Source organism: Triticum aestivum, chromosome 2B (assembly GCF_018294505.1).
Source record: "Triticum aestivum cultivar Chinese Spring chromosome 2B, IWGSC CS RefSeq v2.1, whole genome shotgun sequence".
NCBI classification, from domain to species: Eukaryota; Viridiplantae; Streptophyta; class Magnoliopsida; order Poales; family Poaceae; genus Triticum; species Triticum aestivum.
The window spans coordinates 389,910,161-389,916,084 of record NC_057798.1 but is presented as its reverse complement, the minus strand read 5'-3'; positions in this window follow the sequence as shown (position 1 = coordinate 389,916,084).

Genomic DNA, 5,924 nt, shown 5'->3' with positions numbered 1-5,924 from the left:
GGTCATAGAAAGACCAACGTTATAACTCTTGGAAATATGTTTCCACCATCATATCTGACCGAGATTCAGATCCGATTGGTGTCAGGATACCTCAGACTCAGGATGCCCGAGAAGAAAAGGTGCAAAACAAATTGACGGGATAACACTGTAAGATTCTCGGGAAATGAACTATGAAGTGATTTCCGTTAACAAGAGTTCATAATTATCCTAAGGAGAGGACAAGGAGGTGTCTGGTGAACTCAACGGCAATTCACCGAGATTCCCAAAAGATGGATTTCCACAATTAAGTGAACAAGGAGATAACATTTGTCAGATCAAATGATATAAGGAAGTATGCTCGAGGTAAACATACACAATTAACATTGGTTGAAAGGTGCGCCCGAAATATGGGTTGGGTTGCACGACCAATGTCAGAATGGTGATTCAATAAGCCATAGTCATAGAATGAAACTATAGACCAATAACTTCAAAGCAAGAGGGTTGCTCGAAGTTTAGAATTTACACATCACAGACCATTTGTCGGTATTCCGGTTAGAAACATCACAGAGACCAAGAAAAGAATGGTGATGTTAATACGTATCACTGGTATCAAGAATTCTTAAGGGTGGTGAATTTCTCACAACATTCTTGACAAAAAGAGATGGTAATATTTCCGAGGTAAGGAAGATCAACTGCCGGGTAGCAGGGATCTCAAGGTTTACACAAAACACGAACAAGTTGTGTTGAACGGAAGGCAATAAAGTGGTCGATGAGAACAGGAATCATCGAGGGGCAAGGATGGTATTACCCATCATGAATTCAATTGAATTTCTGGAAGAGCTCATAAGGTTGATGATGATCACGACACATTTGTCGAGAGATTTCATGCAGATGTAATCAATCAGCGACGACATCAAGTCAGAGGAATGATGAAGCAAGAGGTTATTGGAACCACATTTACGACACAAACTCGAACTCAAGCTTGTTGTTTAAGGTGAAAGGGTATGACGAGGAAAATCGACGTAAGCTTAGCTCGCCGTCGAAATTTGTGCTCCGAGAAGAAGGATCGGGTAGCACAGTTAAAATCATCGCGACAAAGATATAGCCAAACAGGCTAGGAATGACATGATCGGGTACAAACTCGTACTTACAGAAGATTACTAAGAGTTGTTGAACCGTAGTGCGGACTCGGTTCAGTTATCGGCGTCTTTGAGTGCTTAATAATTCAGAGCCCGTGAAAAATTGGAATCAGTGGGAAGGTAGCACTTGATGAAGAACTCATAAGAAGTTATGCAGTTCCATGATAATCTCGAGATACCAGGGGGTAATACTCAACACAAGATCAAAGTAAAGGTTGGACTGGTGTATTGATCCACAGAAGACAAGTGCTTACACTTGCATCGAAAATGGTATTTAAAGGAGAACATGGTCGAAACCACGATTGTAAAAGGCCATACCCCAGATATAAGATGAACTTATATCAAGGGAATAATTAATTTTAAAAGAAGCTTCGATGAGAAGATGTACATCGGGTCCATGGGCATGAACACAAAGTTCAAGGTCGACTCCCACTTCTCCAATGCATAACCTTTCATCCACTTCTCACGTTCGATGAAGTTGCAGTGTTGAAATTTTATCTGGTGAAGCACCAGAAGAGTATGACTCGTGAAAAATTTCGGGTTCACATGGTTTAGAGAAGGCATATGTTCAACCCATAGGGGCTTCTTAGAAACATATACCACAAGTTTTAAGAGTAAATAACACAAGCCCGAAAGCAGAGCATGGTTGGCCAAGCAGAGGATACAACTTAACAAAGGCATTATGTATCAGGGGAAGAACTCACAAAGTGATCAAATGTGTAGGACACTATCGGATAACAATCCAACAAAGGACTTGATGGTCCACAAAGGATCTGATACAAGTATCAGTACTCAACTAGAGGAGGAAGAATGTAAGGAGATCAGATTATAGAAACAACTGACTAACTCAATTGTCAAATGCAAAGGAATTATGATTTCCAAATCAAGGGATCAGAAGCAATGCTCTGATTAGGGATGGATAAGTTGAATAGCCTTAGGGTACGATCAACGACAATTGGATTGGTCGAGAACCAATTCCAGTTAAAAGAATGGAAGCTCAGCCGGAAAGGTAATTTATAAGGATCAATGATGATTGCGTGTATTCGCAACATATTGAGTCAACAGACTCAAAATGATAATGACAAGGAATGTCAATAAGATTTCTATACTTATGGGATTAATCATAATGAAAGCAAACAAGAAATTCTAGAGCAATAGGTTGCTGAGGATTTTCGGAATATTGGGTGGTATTTCGAAGACTTTTGTGTAACACATGAACAACTGGGGGATGAGCGGATACTCGATAAGTGCGAGAATTAACCGTAGGGGTATTCAAGTGACAAAGAACAGCAAGGCAGTAAGCTCAAGGGATTATCGAAACAACGACGAGTTTTTCAGGGTATCTTGTAATAGACCACTGGGGATGAATGTAAGAATAACAAATGCAAGTAGTTATCCATAAGGGTTTGCGGTGGAAGGTGAATTGCAAACGCGATGTACTCAAGTTCTCGGGTTAACAGCGGAGAGTATCTTCAGGGTCTTCTGGTGCAGCAGACGATCATTAGTAATAAGGGGCTCTCCGGGTGAAACTGATAACGAGATCCTAATGTTAGATTTAGTAAACTTCATTTAACCCGAATAGAGGAGAGATCAGGGTCCCAGAGTAAAGGTCGAGGAGTAAAAGATCCTACTACCACCCAATGGCGACGTGTGCCCGTAAGACACACAGCCATGTTAGTAAAAGTTTTTGCAACGTCTAGACTCGACTTCGGTCAAGGAGTGTGGAAGGGGGATTCCTACAGGCAGTTGGCTCTGATACCAACTTGTGACGCCCCCGATTCAATCGTACACTAATCATGCACGCAAACGTGTACGATCAAGATCAGGGACTCACAGGAAGATATCACAACACAACTCTAAAAACATAAATAAGTCATACAAGCATCATAATACAAGCCAGGGGCCTCGAGGGCTCGAATACAAGTGCTCGATCATAGACGATTCAGCGGAAGCAACAATATCTGAGTACAGACATAAGTTAAACAAGATTGCCTTAAGAAGGCTAGCACAAACTGGGATACAATCGAAAGAGGCGCAGGCCTCCTGCCTGGGATCCTCCCAACTACTCCTGGTCGTCGTCAGCGGGCTGCACGTAGTAGTAGGCACCTACGGTGGCGTCTGGCTCCAGGGCTCCAGCATCTGGTTGCAACAACCAGGAATAAAGGAAAGGGGGAAAAAGGGGGGAGAAAGCAACCGTGAGTACTCATCCAAAGTACTCGCAAGCAAGGAACTACACTACATATGCATGGGTATATGTGTAAGGAGGCCATATCGGTGGACTGAACTGCAGAATGCCAGAATAAGAGGGGGATATCTAGTCCTATCGAAGACTACGCTTCTGGCAGCCTCCGTCTTGCAGCATGTAGAAGAGAGTAGATTGAAGTCCTCCAAGTAGCATCTTCAAGTAGCATCTCCAAGTATCATCTCCAAGTATCATCTCCAAGCAGCATCGCATAGCATAAACCTACCCAGCGATCCTCTCCTCGTAGACCTGTAGAAAAGCGATCACCGGGTTGTCTGTGGAACTTGGAAGGGTGTGTTTTATTAAATATCCGGTTCTAGTTGTCATAAGGTCAAGGTACAACTCCAAGTCGTCCTGTTACCGAAGATCACGGCTATTCGAATAGATTAACTTCCCTGCAGGGGTGCACCAACTTACCCAACACGCTTGATCCCATTTGGCCGGACACACTTTCCTGGGTCATGCCCGGCCTCGGAAGATCAACACGTCGCAGCCCCACCTAGGCAAAACAGAGAGGCCAGCACGCCGGTCTAAACCTAAGCGCACAGGGGTCTGGGCCCATCGCCCATAGCACACCTGCACGTTGCGAGGGCGGCCGGAAGCAGACCTAGCCTAGCAGGCGTTCCAGTCCAATCCGGCGCGCGCCGCTCCCTCGCTGACGTCTGAAGTGCTTCGGCTGATACCACGACGCCGGGATACCCATAACTACTCCCGCGTAGATGGTTAGTGCGTATAGGCTCGTAACCAACTCAGATCAAATACCAAGATCTCGTTAAGCGTGTTAAGTATCCGCGAACGCCGAACAGGGCCAGGCCCACCTCTCTCCTAGGCGGTCTCAACCTGCCCTGTCGCTCCGCCACAAAGATCCACACAGAGGGCCGTCGGGACAAAGGTCCTTTCAGCCCCCAATCCGTGAATCACTCGCGGGTACTCTTGGAGCTGACCCGACTTTAGTCACCATCTGTATAGTATGTATGTATGTATAGTATATACCCGTGATTACCTCCCGAGTGATCACGGCCCAATAGTATAGCAAGGCAGACTGACAAGAATGTAGGGCCAATGATGATAAACTAGCATCCTATACTAAGTATTTAGGATTGCAGGTAAGGTATCAACAGATGTAGCAACAATGTCAAGCTATGCATCAGAATAGGATTAACGGAAAGCAGTAACATGCTACACTACTCTAATGCAAGCAGTATAGATAAGAGTAGGCGATATCTGGTGATCAAGGGGGGAGGCTTGCCTGGTTGCTCAGACAAGGAGGGGTCGTCGGTGACGTAGCCGTACTCGGTGGCATCAGCGTCGGTCTCGTAGTCTACCGGAGATAAGAGGGGGAAGAAACAATGAATACAATGCAAACATAACACGACGATGCGTGACGTGACAATGAGTGGTGCTAGGTGTGCCCTAACGTGGTATGAGGTGGTACCGGTTAAGGGGGGAAACATCCGGGAAAGTATTCCCGGTGTTTCGCGTTTTCGGGCAGAGGAGCCGGAGGGGGAAAGTTGCGAGTTCGATAGGTTAGGGGTGTGTGGCGGACGAACGGACTGCGTATCCGGATTCGTCTCGTCGTTCTGAGCAACTTTCATGTTGAAAATAATTTAATCCGAGTTACGGATTAAAAGTTATGATTTTCTAAAGATTTTATTAATTTTTGGAATTTAATTAGTTATTTAAATTAATTCGAAAATGGAATAATGACATCAGCATGATGTCATGCTGACGTCAGCAGTCAACAGAGTTGACGGGGTCAAACTGATGTGTGGGTCCCGCATGTCATTTACTGTTTAATTAACAAGTTTAATTAAACAGAGTTAATTAGGTTAGTTAGTTAACTAGGTTAATTAAACATAATTAATTAAGTTATTTATTTATTTTTATTATTTATTATTTATTTATTATATATATATATATATGTTTTTAAAATTCTTCTCTCTTTTTTTTTAACAAAAACGTTCTGGGCGCTGGGGCCCGCATGTAAGTGGCCCAGGGCCTTAACGGGCGCTGGGCGTTCGGGCGCAGGGGCTGGAGCGTAACGGGTGTGGGCGCGCGCCCGATAGGGCGAACCCGAGTGCGCGGGCGACGACCGTCATGGCGCGGCGGGGCGCCGGAGTTGGCCGCGGGGCCGACGACGGTCGATGTGAGCTGGGACGGCGACCGCAGGGCTGGCAGCGAGCGGGCGTGGCGGAGCCAAAGCGGGGGCTGCGGGACGAGGCCGGAGCTCGACCGAAGCGAGCTCATGGCGGCGGGAGTGAGCAGAGGCGGCAGCAGGGCGGGCTACGGTCATGCGTGCGCGAGTGAACGGCGTCGGTGACAGAGAATAAGGGGAGAGAGGGAGGGAGACCGGAGCTCACAGCGAGGCGTAGGGGTTTAGGGCAGTGGGCTCGACGGCGGTCGGGGAGGTCCGACGAGGGAGAGGACGAGGTGGCGGCTGTCGGGCGACGATGGGTGAAGGCGCAGGTGGGCGCCGGCGTCGAGGCGCGCTGGGGCGGCGCGGGACCTGGCCCCTCCCCGATCCAGTCGAGTGGGGGGGGGCGCCTGGGAGGAGGCAGGGGGCG